This window comes from Bufo bufo, chromosome 6 (assembly GCF_905171765.1).
Source record: "Bufo bufo chromosome 6, aBufBuf1.1, whole genome shotgun sequence".
NCBI lineage: Eukaryota > Metazoa > Chordata > Amphibia > Anura > Bufonidae > Bufo > Bufo bufo.
Window position 1 is genome coordinate 379,647,400 of NC_053394.1, and position 12,917 is coordinate 379,660,316.

General features: G+C 48.2%; 1 protein-coding gene across 1 annotated transcript in view; it reads left to right on the plus strand.

The window, feature by feature from the left end:
- LOC121003517 (zinc finger protein 208-like) overlaps nucleotides 1-12,917 on the plus strand; it is a 1,049,660-nt gene that overhangs the window by 760,510 nt on the left and 276,233 nt on the right. The gene's annotated exons all lie outside the window — the stretch shown is intronic.

The window sequence follows — 12,917 nt, forward strand, 5'->3', positions numbered from 1 at the left end:
AGCCACACTGTTTTCATCCCAAAACTTGCAGCACAGACAAACACAGCTTTCCAGGAAACAGATAGCCACACCACACCCAGAATTGCTTGCTGATGGTCTGTCGCTGTAAGACAATATACATGTTATAATCATACAGTCATTTTGTTAAAAGCTGGATTCCCACAGTACACTGTTTGGGGAAAAAGAATGAAGAAAGAAAATTATTGAACTTTTTTTTTTGTCTTCTATAATAATATTACACATATAACATCACTTACTCTGCATGATTCCCTGCCCCCATGATTCCCTCCCCCCTTTCCCTGCTCTTCTTATCTCAGGAATGTTTCTGTGTGAAGGCAGGGGAAAGTGAATCTCTCTAGTTCACACCGGATACAACACTTCCATTAACTGACCATCTTTTAGGATCTTCCCTATTTAAACACACACATATCATTAGGGTAACAAAACTTAACCAGTTCATTTCTGAACATTTAATACAAGCGCCTTTCTGATTGCAGACACTGGGGCACTTTCTTTCTTGCTAATGCCATCAATTATCATCCTGACACTGCTCTGTTTTCCCCACTCATTAGAACCCCCCCTTCAACATCACAGGAGTTCTGATGCCCACAGTCTGTAAGCTCTAACTTCACAGTTTCTTACAGATGTTCATCACTTTCTCTAACATTCTTTGTCACATTTTTACTTTCAATTTTCCTTCTTCATGTGAGTGGGACTGACCCATCTCAAAACAACAGTATTTCAGACTGACACACACACAAAACAGAGGAGTGATCAGCACCTTTAACCCTTTCCTCCGCAGACAAAGGATTCATCCTCCCCTCTGGTTGGCTCAAATCTGACTATCACGTCTGACTAGTCAGCTGGGACTCCCCGCACGTCTTCCCCTGCTCCAGGGGTCAGGCGGGCTCCGCCGCGTCTTCCTGGGGTCAGGTCAGGTGGAGAATATCTCCGCAGTCTTCCCTTATCTCAAGGATCTAAGGGTCATACGGCTCCACGCGTCTTCCTGAGGTCAGGTCAGGTGGAGAATATCTCCGCAGTCTTCCCTTATCTCAAGGATCTAAGGGTCATACGGCTCCACGCGTCTCCCTGACAGGTCAGCCAGAGTTTACTTTGTCCCACACCTCGACGCTACAGTGCACCCTTCCAAACCAGGAGGTTACTGTCCCCTCCCTTTGTCTGTGGTTTTACCGTCTGTGCTCAACTCATTCCTCACATAAATTACAGACACACACAAAACATATACACACCAGAGTGATCTAAAATTTCAGACTATTGGTTCTATAGACTCCAAGCTTTCAGCATTACAGCCGACTACTATACTTACATCGGTACCACCTCACAGCAGACTGAGCTATCTGAGCATGACGAAGTAAATAGCAGAAAGGCAAATGAGATAAAAAGTTTTCTCACCTTTCTTTGAGGTTGCAATCCTCTCCCCTCTGCCGTTCGTCAAGCTCAGGGGCCCGTCTTGTCAGCTGTTTGATGCTACTTTCGCTCAGAGTGCCATCTGGGGTGCCATTTGATGAAGACGCCCTAAATTAGGGCATTTAAGATACACTCTGGTGTTCCAAATCAATGTACCCCCCCCCCCAGGGGTTAATATCCACGCGTGGCTGAGAGACTAGACGCTGACACATAGATGGTCAATGCAATCTCTAACTTTTATTACATGGGGTAAGCGTATATACATCTTCAGAAGAGGGCAGTCCTCACTGAGGCTTAAACATTGTTTCATTGGTCAAAAAGGAAGAAGAGATAAGAGAGAGGAGATAACACCCTGGCATCTGCGCACTGGGCCCTACTTTGGAATGTGAACTAATGTAAACATCTGGTTACCATCGCCATTTTGGAATGGCTTCTATTTTAACAATAATACTGCATACGTCATATGTGACACTTTAAAGAGGTGCGTTTCTGTATAGGCAGTAAATAATATATACATATCATCGAGCCATATAATTGGCTTATGCACTCCTTCACACTCTATATACCTCCCTAGTTGGGACACTTGTACAAGGATGAGAAATCAGACGCTGCCCACAGCACAGCTCTTTGCCCCCCCCTCTCTTCTCCAGTCTTGAAAGAAAGAGGGGGGTGGGTGGGCACTTGGAGAAGAAAAAGTTAACTCATTACAGTCCTAGAGATACAAAATATAGAATAAAATTCACACATCTTTAACACTATTAAGGTTAATTGGTTATGGCAGGTCGTCAAAATATAACCAATTAACCTTAATATCATGGGAACTTGACGGTGATTGGTTCACATGACCGTGGGAACTCTCATATCATTAGCCTAATCTTCCATATTCATTGAATGGAGCCAATTTTCTTATGAGTTATCATACCGGTATGCTGCGATTTTTTGATATTTATTAAATATAACTGAACCAAGGTTTTTGGGAGAACACACTCCGATATCGCCGCTGTTAACAAGCCGGTATCAGGAAAATGTGGGCTGGATCGGGTCATATCTCATGTCCATAGCAAAATCTGTATATGGAGTACCCTTTTTTAAAAAAAGGGGTTACTCCATCTTTCATTGCGGCATTTTATTACATTTATGCGATTGGTGGGCGTTTTCCATGTGTATATATATATATATATATATATATATACACTCACCTAAAGAATTATTAGGAATACCATACTAATACGGTGTTGGACCCCCTTTTGCCTTCAGAACTGCCTTGATTCTACGTGGCATTGATTCAACAAGTTGCTGGTAGCATTCTTTAGAAATGTTGGCCCATATTGATAGGATAGCATCCTGCAGTTGGAGATTTGAGGGCTGCACATCCAGGGCACGAAGCTCCCGTTCCACCACATCCCAAAGATGCTCTATTGGGTTGAGATCTGGTGACTGTGCGGGCCATTTTAGTACAGTGAACTCATTGTCATGTTCAAGAAACCAATTTGAAATGATTCGAGCTTTGTGACATGGTGCATTATCCTGCTGGAAGTAGCCATCAGAGGATGGATACATGTTCTCATTCTGTTTACGCCAAATTCGGACTCTACCATTTGAATGTCAGAAATCGAGACTCATCAGACCAGGCAACATTTTTCCAGTCTTCAACAGTCCAATTTTTGTGAGCTCGTGCAAATTGTAGCCTCTTTTTCCTATTTGTAGTGGAGATGAGTGGTACCCGGTGGGGTCTTCTGCTGTTGTAGCCTATCCGCCTCAAGGTTGTGCGTGTTGTGGCTTCACAAATGCTTTTCTGCATACCTCGGTTGTAACGAGTGGTTATTTCAGTCAACGTTGCTCTTCTATCAGCTTGAATCAGTCGGCCCATTCTCCTCTGACCTCTAGCACCCACAAGGCATTTTTGCCCACAGGACTGCCGCATACTGGATGTTTTTCCCTTTTCACACCATTCTTTGTAAACCCTAGAAATGGTTGTGCGTGAAAATCCCAGTAACTGAGCAGATTGTGAAATACTCAGACCGGCTCGTCTGGCACAAACAACCATGCCACGCTCAAAATTGCTTAAATCACCTTTCTTTCCCATTCTGACATTCAGTTTGGAGTTCAGGAGATTGTCTTGACCAGGACCACCCCCCTAAATGCATTGAAGCAACTGCCATGTGATTGGTTGACTAGATAATTGCATTAATGAGAAATAGAACAGGGGTTCCTAATAATTCTTTAGGTGAGTGTATATGTATGTATATATATATATATATATATATATATATATATATATATATATATATATCTTGTATTAACATTTTCCCCTGTCCCCTATATTTATTTTAGGGGACAATAAAAGATAAAGAAAAAAATGACAGCATCTCGGCTTTAAACATAAAGGGGACTGCCATTTTCTTTTCTGACTGGTCCTTATATACCCCGGAGGGGTGTTTTCATTGGTTGTAGGAGTCACATGCCCTCCTCTGGCCATTCATATAAATACAACTAGGTTCCATTCAAAGAATACTAAGGAGGGCATGTGACTCCTGCAACCAATGAAAACACCCCTCCGGGGTATATAAGAACCAGCCAGAAAAGAAAATGGCAGCCCCCTTTATGTTTAAAGCTGAAATACTGTCCTTTTGTTTTTTATTGACCCGTATATATGGGTTTTGCTATGGACATGAGATATGACCCGATCCAGCCCACATTTTTCTGATAACTACCTGCTTGTTAGTGTGGGACACTGTGAATACACTGTATTTCAACTTAATAGAGACTTTGAATCCTTGCTGAACTCGCAGCACTTTTTTTACGTGTGATCCTCATGCAATACATGTACAGGGTGGGCCATTTATATGGATGCACCTTAATAAAATGGGAATGGTTGGTAATATTAACTTCCTGTTTGTGGCACATTAGTATATGTGAGGGGGGAAACTTTTCGAGATGGGTGGTGACTAGAGTTGAGCGAACACCTGGATGTTCGGGTTCGAGAAGTTCGGCCGAACTTCCCGGAAATGTTCGGGTTCGGGATCCGAACCCGAACCGAACTTCGTCCCGAACCCGAACCCCATTGAAGTCAATGGGGACCCGAACTTTTGGGCACTAAAAAGGCTGTAAAACAGCCCAGGAAAGAGCTAGAGGGCTGCAAAAGGCAGCAACATGTAGGTAAATCCCCTGCAAACAAATGTGGATAGGGAAATGAATTAAAATAAAAAAAATAAAAACAAATTAACCAATATCAATTGGACAGAGGTCCCATAGCAGAGAATCTGGCTTCACGTCAGCAGAGAATCAGTCTCTTCATGCCATAGCAAAGAATCTGGCTTCATGTCAGCAGAGAATCAGTCTCTTCATGCCATAGCAGAGAATCCGGCTTCATGTCACCCACCACTGGAAGAGGCCACTGTCACATATTTAGACCCCGGCACCCAGACAGAGGAGAGCGGTCCCGTAACAGAGAATCTGGCCTTATGTCAGCGCAGAATCTGTCTTCATGTCATAGCAGAGAATCAGGCTTCACGTCACCCACCACTGGAACAGGCCACTGTCACACATTTAGGCCCAGGCACCCAGGCAGAGGAGAGAGGTCCCGTAACAGAGAATCTGGCCTTATGTCAGCACAGAATCTGTCTTCATGTCATAGCAGAGAATCAGGCTTCACGTCACCCACCACTGGAACAGGCCACTGTCACACATTTAGGCCCAGGCACCCAGGCAGAGGAGAGAGGTCCCGTAACAGAGAATCTGGCCTTATGTCAGCGCAGAATCTGTCTTCATGTCATAGCAGAGAATCAGGCTTCACGTCACCCACCACTGGAACAGGCCACTGTCACACATTTAGGCCCAGGCACCCAGGCAGAGGAGAGAGATCCCGTAACAGAGAATCTGGCCTTATGTCAGCACAGAATCTGTCTTCATGTCATAGCAGAGAATCAGGCTTCACGTCACCCACCACTGGAACAGGCCACTGTCACACATTTAGGCCCAGGCACCCAGGCAAAGGAGAGAGGTCCCGTAACAGAGAATCTGGCCTTATGTCAGCGCAGAATCTGTCTTCATGTCATAGCAGAGAATCAGGCTTCACGTCACCCACCACTGGAACAGGCCACTGTCACATATTTAGGCCCAGGCACCCAGGCAGAGGAGAGAGGTCCCGTAACAGAGAATCTGGCCTTATGTCAGCGCAGAATCTGTCTTCATGTCATAGCAGAGAATCAGGCTTCACGTCACCCACCACTGGAACAGGCCACTGTCACACATTTAGGCCCCGGCACCCAGACAGAGGAGAGGTTCATTCAACTTTGGGTTGCCCCGCAATATAATGGTAAAATGAAATTAAAAATAGTATTGAATAAGGAAGTGCCCTGGAGTAGAATAATATATTGTTAAGGGGAGGTAGTTAATATCTAATCTGCACAAGGGATGGACAGGTCCTGTGGGATCCATGCCTGGTTCATTTTTATGAATGTCAGCTTGTCCACATTGGCTGTAGACAGGCGGCTGCGTTTGTCTGTAATGACGCCCCCTGCCGTGCTGAATACACGTTCAGACAAAACGCTGGCCGCCGGGCAGGCCAGCACCTCCAAGGCATAAAAGGCTAGCTCTGGCCATGTGGACAATTTGGAGACCCAGAAGTTGAATGGGGCCGAACCATCAGTCAGTACGTGGAGGGGTGTGCACAGGTACTGTTCCACCATGTTAGTGAAATGTTGCCTCCTGCTAACACGTTCCGTATCAGGTGGTGGTGCAGTTAGCTGTGGCGTGTTGACAAAACTTTTCCACATCTCTGCCATGCTAACCCTGCCCTCAGAGGAGCTGGCCGTGACACAGCTGCGTTGGCGACCTCTTGCTCCTCCTCTGCCTTCGCCTTGGGCTTCCACTGGTTCCCCTGTGACATTTGGGAATGCTCTCAGTAGCGCGTCTACCAACGTGCGCTTGTACTCGCGCATCTTCCTATCACGCTCCAGTGTAGGAAGTAAGGTGGGCACATTGTCTTTGTACCGGGGATCCAGCAGGGTGGCAACCCAGTAGTCCTCACACGTTAAAATGTGGGCAACTCTGCTGTCGTTGCGCAGGCACTGCAGCATGTAGTCGCTCATGTGTGCCAGGCTGCCCAGAGGTAAGGACAAGCTGTCCTCTGTGGGAGGCGTATCGTCATCGTCCTGTGTTTCCCCCCAGCCACGCACCAGTGATGGGCCCGAGCTGCTTTGGGTGCCACCCCGCTGTGAACATGCTTCATCCTCATCCTCCTCCACCTCCTCCTCATCCTCGTCCTCCTCGTCCTCCAGTAGTGGGCCCTGTCTGGCCACATTTGTACCTGGCCTCTGGTGTTGCAAAAAACCTCCCTCTGAGTCACTTCGAAGAGACTGGCCTGAAAGTGCTAAAAATGACCCCTCTTCCTCCTCTTCCTCCTGGGCCTCCTCCTCTTCCATCATCGCCCTAAGTGTTTTCTCAAGGAGACATAGAAGTGGTATTGTAACGCTGATAACGGCGTCATCGCCACTGGCCATGTTGGTGGAGTACTCGAAACAACGCAACAGGGCACACAGGTCTCGCATGGAGGCCCAGTCATTGGTGGTGAAGTGTGTCTGATCCGCAGTGCGACTGACCCGTGCGTGCTGCAGCTGAAACTCCACTATGGCCTGCTGCTGCTCGCACAGTCTGTCCAGCATATGCAAGGTGAAGTTCCACCTGGTGGGCACGTCGCATATGAGGCGGTGAGCGGGAAGGCCGAAGTTACGCTGTAGCGCAGACAGGCGAGCAGCGGCAGGGTGTGAACGCCGGAAGCGCGAACAGACGGCCCGCACTTTATGCAGCAGCTCTGACATGTCGGGGTAGTTGCGAATGAACTTCTGCACCACCAAATTCAGCACATGCGCCAGGCAAGGGATGTGCGTAAAACCGGCTAGTCCCAGAGCTGCAACGAGATTTCGCCCATTATCGCACACCACCAGGCCGGGCTTGAGGCTCACCGGCAGCAACCACTCGTCGGTCTGTTGTTCTATACCCCGCCACAACTCCTGTGCGGTGTGGGGCCTGTCCCCCAAACATATGAGTTTCAGAATGGCCTGCTGACGTTTACCCCGGGCTGTGCTGAAGTTGGTGGTGAAGGTGTGTGGCTGACTGGATGAGCTGGTGGAAGAAGAGGAGGAGGAAGCTGAGTAGGAGGAGGAGGAGACAGGAGGCAAAGAATGTTGCCCTGCGATCCTTGGCGGCGGAAGGACGTGCGCCAAACAGCTCTCCATCTGGGGCCCAGCCGCCACTACATTTACCCAGTGTGCAGTTAGGGAGATATAGCGTCCCTGGCCATGCTTACTGGTCCAAGTATCTGTGGTTAGGTGGACCTTGCCACAGATGGCGTTGCGCAGTGCACACTTGATTTTATCGGACACTTGTTTGTGCAGGCAAGGCACGGCTCTCTTGGAGAAGTAGTGGCGGCTGGGAACAACATACTGTGGGACAGCAAGTGACATGAGCTGTTTGAAGCTGTGTGTGTCCACCAGCCTAAATGACAACATTTCATAGGCCAGTAGTTTAGAAATGCTGGCATTCAGGGCCAGGGATCGAGGGTGGCTAGGTGGGAATTTACGCTTTCTCTCAAATGTTTGTGAGATGGAGAGCTGAACGCTGCCGTGTGACATGGTTGAGATGCTTGGTGATGCAGGTGGTGGTGTTGGTGGTACATCCCATGTTTGCTGGGCGGCAGGTGCCAACTTTCCTCCAGAGGCAGAGGAAGAGGCCGAGGCGGCGGCAGCAGCAGCAGAAGAGGCCGAGGCGGCGGCAGCAGCAGAAGAGGCCGAGGCGGCAGCAGCAGAAGAGGTAGCAGGGGGATCCTGAGTGACTTCCTTGTTTTTAAGGTGTTTACTCCACTGCAGTTCATGCTTTGCATGCAGGTGCCTGGTCATGCAGGTTGTGCTAAGGTTCAGAACGTTAATGCCTCGCTTCAGGCTCTGATGGCACAGCGTGCAAACCACTCGGGTCTTGTCGTCAGCACATTGTTTGAAGAAGTGCCATGCCAGGGAACTCCTTGAAGCTGCCTTTGGGGTGCTCGGTCCCAGATGGCGGCGGTCAGTAGCAGGCGGAGTCTCTTGGCGGCGGGTGTTCTGATTTTGCCCACTGCTCCCTCTTTTGCTACGCTGTTGGCTCGGTCTCACCACTGCCTCTTCCTCCTAACTGTGAAAGTCAGTGGCACGACCTTCATTCCATGTGGGGTCTAGGACCTCATCGTCCCCTGCATCGTCTTCCACCCAGTCTTGATCCCTGACCTCATGTTCAGTCTGCACACTGCAGAAAGACGCAGCAGTTGGCACCTTTGTTTCGTCATCATCAGAGACGTGCTGAGGTGGTATTCCCATGTCCTCATCATCAGGAGAAATAAGTGGTTGTGCGTTAGTGCATTCTATCTCTTCCACCCCTGGGGAAGGGCTAGGTGGATGCCCTTGGGAAACCCTGGCAGCAGAGTCTTCAAACAGCATAAGAGACTGCTGCATAACTTGAGGCTCAGACAGTTTCCCTGATATGCATGGGGGTGATGTGACAGACCGATGGGCTTGGTTTTCATGCGCCATCTGTGAGCTTTCTGCAGAAGACTGGGTGGGAGATAATGTGAACGTGCTGGATCCACTGTCGGCCACCCAATTGACTAATGCCTGTACCTGCTCAGGCCTTACCATCCTTAGAACGGCATTGGGCCCCACAAAATATCGCTGTAAATTCTGCTGGCTACTGGGACCTGAGGTAGTTGGTTCACTAGGACGTGTGGCTGTGGCAGAACGGCCACGTCCTCTCCCAGCACCAGAGGGTCCACTAACACCACCACGACCATGTCCACGTCCGCGTCCCTTATTAGATGTTTTCCTCATTGTTCCCGTTCACCACAATTTTGAGAATGGCAAATTTGGGAATAGTTTTTCAACCCAGAACAAAAAATTTGCTTTTACGGTCACTACAAATAACTTGACCAGCTAAAACAGTACAGATTTGGTTGAATAGAAATGTGAGGCCTGTTTTTTTTTGCGCTGTGTGACAGGTATAGGTTTAATCACAGAATCAGACTTCTATCTGCACGGTAGCGTGTGTCTTAGGTTTTTCTGAATGACACTATCAGCACCTTCAATGTAAGATATCCTTTTTGGGATAGATTTCAAGTAGGCCTCATATACCAGAAACTAGTTATTTTGAGAAAGGCAAATTTGGGAATAGTTTTTCAACCCAGAACAAAAAATGTGCTTTTACGGTCATTACAAATAACTTGACCAGCTAAAACAGTACAGATTTGGTTGAATAGAAATGTGAGGCCTGTTTTTTTTTTGCGCTGTGTGACAGGTATAGGTTTAATCACAGAATTAGACTTGTATCTGCACGGTAGCGTGTGTCTTAGGTTTTTCTGAATGACACTATCAGCACCTTCAATGTAAGATATCCTTTTTGGGATAGATTTCAAGTAGGCCTCATATAGCAGAAACTAGTTATTTTGAGAATGGCAAATTTGGGAATAGTTTTTCAACCCAGAACAAAAACTGTGCTTTTACGGTCACTACAAATAACTTGACCAGCTAAAACAGTACAAATTTGGTTGAATAGAAATGTCAGGTCTATTTTTTAGGCGCTGGGTGACAGGCTCAACTTGCCCCTGATGTAGTATATGGCCAAAAAATAACCACACTATTGATGGTTAAATGCACTTGGGTGACACAGGCTCAGCCTGCACCAGATGTAGTATATGGCCAAAAAATAACCAGACTGTTGATGGTTAAATGCACTTCGGTGACACAGGCTCAGCCTGCAGCTGATGTAGTATATGGCCAAAAAATAACCAGACTGTTGATGGTTAAATGCACTTCGGTGACACAGGCTCAGCCTGCAGCTGATGTAGGATATAGCACAAAATAACCACACTATTGATGGTTAAATACACTTGGTGATAGCTTGTGCTGGCGCACCACAAGTTACAAAATGGCCGCCGATCACCCCAGAAAAAAGTGATCTAAAAACGCTCTGGGCAGCCTCAAAAAAGTGAGCAAGTCGATATTAGCACTTCAATGATCCACAGCTGCAGATCGATCACAGAATGAAGTCTTTTGGAGGAGTTAATCTGCCTAATCTCGCCCTAACGTCGCAGCTGCAACCTCTCCCTATGCTTGAATCAGCAGAGTGACGTGCAGCGCTACGTGACCCAAGCTTATATAGAGGCTGAGTCACATGCTGCACTGGCCAATCACAGCCATGCCAATAGTAGGCAAGGCTGTGATGGCCTCTTGGGGCAAGTAGTAAGACGCTTGTTGATTGGCTGCTTTGCAGCCTTTCAAAAAGCGCCAAGAAAGCGCCGAACACCGAACCCGAACCCGGACTTTTACGAAAATGTTCAGGTTCGGGTCCGTGTCACGGACACCCCAAAATTCGGTACGAACCCGAACTATACAGTTCGGGTTCGCTCATCCCTAGTGGTGACTAGAGTTGAGCGAACACCTGGATGTTCGGGTTCGAGAAGTTCGGCCGAACTTCACGGAAATGTTCGGGTTCGGGATCCGAACTCGACCCGAACTTCGTCCCGAACCCCATTGAAGTCAATGGGGACCCGAACTTTTCGGCACTAAAAAGGCTGTAAAACAGCCCAGGAAAGGGCTAGAGGGCTGCAAAAGGCAGCAAAATGTAGGTAAATTCCCTGCAAACAAATGTGGATAGGGAAATGAATAAAAATAAAAATAAAATAAATAAAAATTAACCAATATCAATTGGAGAGAGGTCCCATAGCAGAGAATCAGGCTTCATGCCATAGCAGAGAATCATGCTTCATGTCACCCACCACTGGAACAGGCCATTGTCAGATATTTTTAGGCCCCGGCACCCAGACAGAGGAGAGAGGTCCCATAGCAGAGATACAGGCTTCATGTCATAGCAGAGAATCATGCTTCATGTCACCCACCACTGGAACAGGCCATTGTCAGATATTTTTAGGTCCCGGCACCCAGACAGAGGAGAGAGGTCCCATAGCAGAGAATCAGGCTTCATGTCATATCAGAGAATCATGCTTCATGTCACCCACCACTGGAACAGGCCATTGTCAGATATTTTTAGGCCCCGGCACCCAGACAGAGGAGAGAGGTCCCATAGCAGAGATTCAGGCTTCATGTCATAGCAGAGAATCAGGCTTCATGTCACCCAACACTGGAACAGACCACTGTCAGATATTTTTAGGCCCCGGCACCCAGACAGAGGTTCATTCAACTTTGGGTTGCCCCGCAATATAATGGTAAAATGAAAAAAAGAGGATTGAATGAGGAAGTGCCCTGGAGTACAATAATATATGGTTAAGGGGAGGTAGTTATAAATGTCTAATCTGCACAAGGGATGGACAGGTCCTGTGGGATCCATGCCTGGTTCATTTTTATGAACGTCAGCTTGTCCACATTGGCTGTAGACAAGCGGCTGCGTTTGTCTGTAATGACGCCCCCTGCCGTGCTGAATACACGTTCAGACAAAACGCTGGCCGCCGGGCAGGCCAGCACCTCCAAGGCATAAAAGGCTAGCTCTGGCCACGTGGACAATTTGGAGACCCAGAAGTTGAAAGGGGCCGAACCATCAGTCAGTACGTGGAGGGGTGTGCACACGTACTGTTCCACCATGTTAGTGAAATGCTGCCTCCTGCTAACACGTTCCGTATCAGGTTGTGGTGCAGTTAGCTGTGGCGTGTTGACAAAACTTTTCCACATCTCTGCCATGCTAACCCTGCCCTCAGAGGAGCTGGCCGTGACACAGCTGCGTTGGCGACCTCTTGCTCCTCCTCTGCCTTCGCCTTAGGCTTCCACTTGTTCCCCTGTGACATTTGGGAATGCTCTCAGTAGCACGTCTACCAACGTGCGCTTGTACTCGCGCATCTTCTTATCACGCTCCAGTGCAGGAAGTAAGATGGGCACATTGTCTTTGTACCGGGGATCCAGCAGGGTGGCAACCCAGTAGTCCGCACACGTTAAAATGTGGGCAACTCTGCTGTCGTTGCGCAGGCACTGCAGCATGTAGTCGCTCATGTGTGCCAGGCTGCCTAGAGGTAAGGACAAGCTGTCCTCTGTGGGAGGCGTATCGTCATCGTACTGCGTTTCCCCCCAGCCACGCACCAGTGATGGGCCCGAGCTGCGTTGGGTGCCACCCCGCTGTGAACATGCTTTATCCTCATCCTCGTCCTCCAGTAGTGGGCCCTGTCTGGCCACATTTGTACCTGGCCTCTGCTGTTGCAAAAAACCTCCCTCTGAGTCACTTCGAAGAGACTGGCCTGAAAGTGCTAAAAATGACCTCTCTTCCTCCTCCTCCTCCTGGGCCACCTCCTCTTCCATCATCGCCCTAAGTGTTTTCTCAAGGAGACATAGAAGTGGTATTGTAACGCTGATAACGGCATCATCGCCACTGGCCATGTTGGTGGAGTACTCGAAACAGCGCAACAGGGCACACAGGTCTCGCATGGAGGCCCAGTCTTTGGTGGTGAAGTGGTGTTGTTCCGC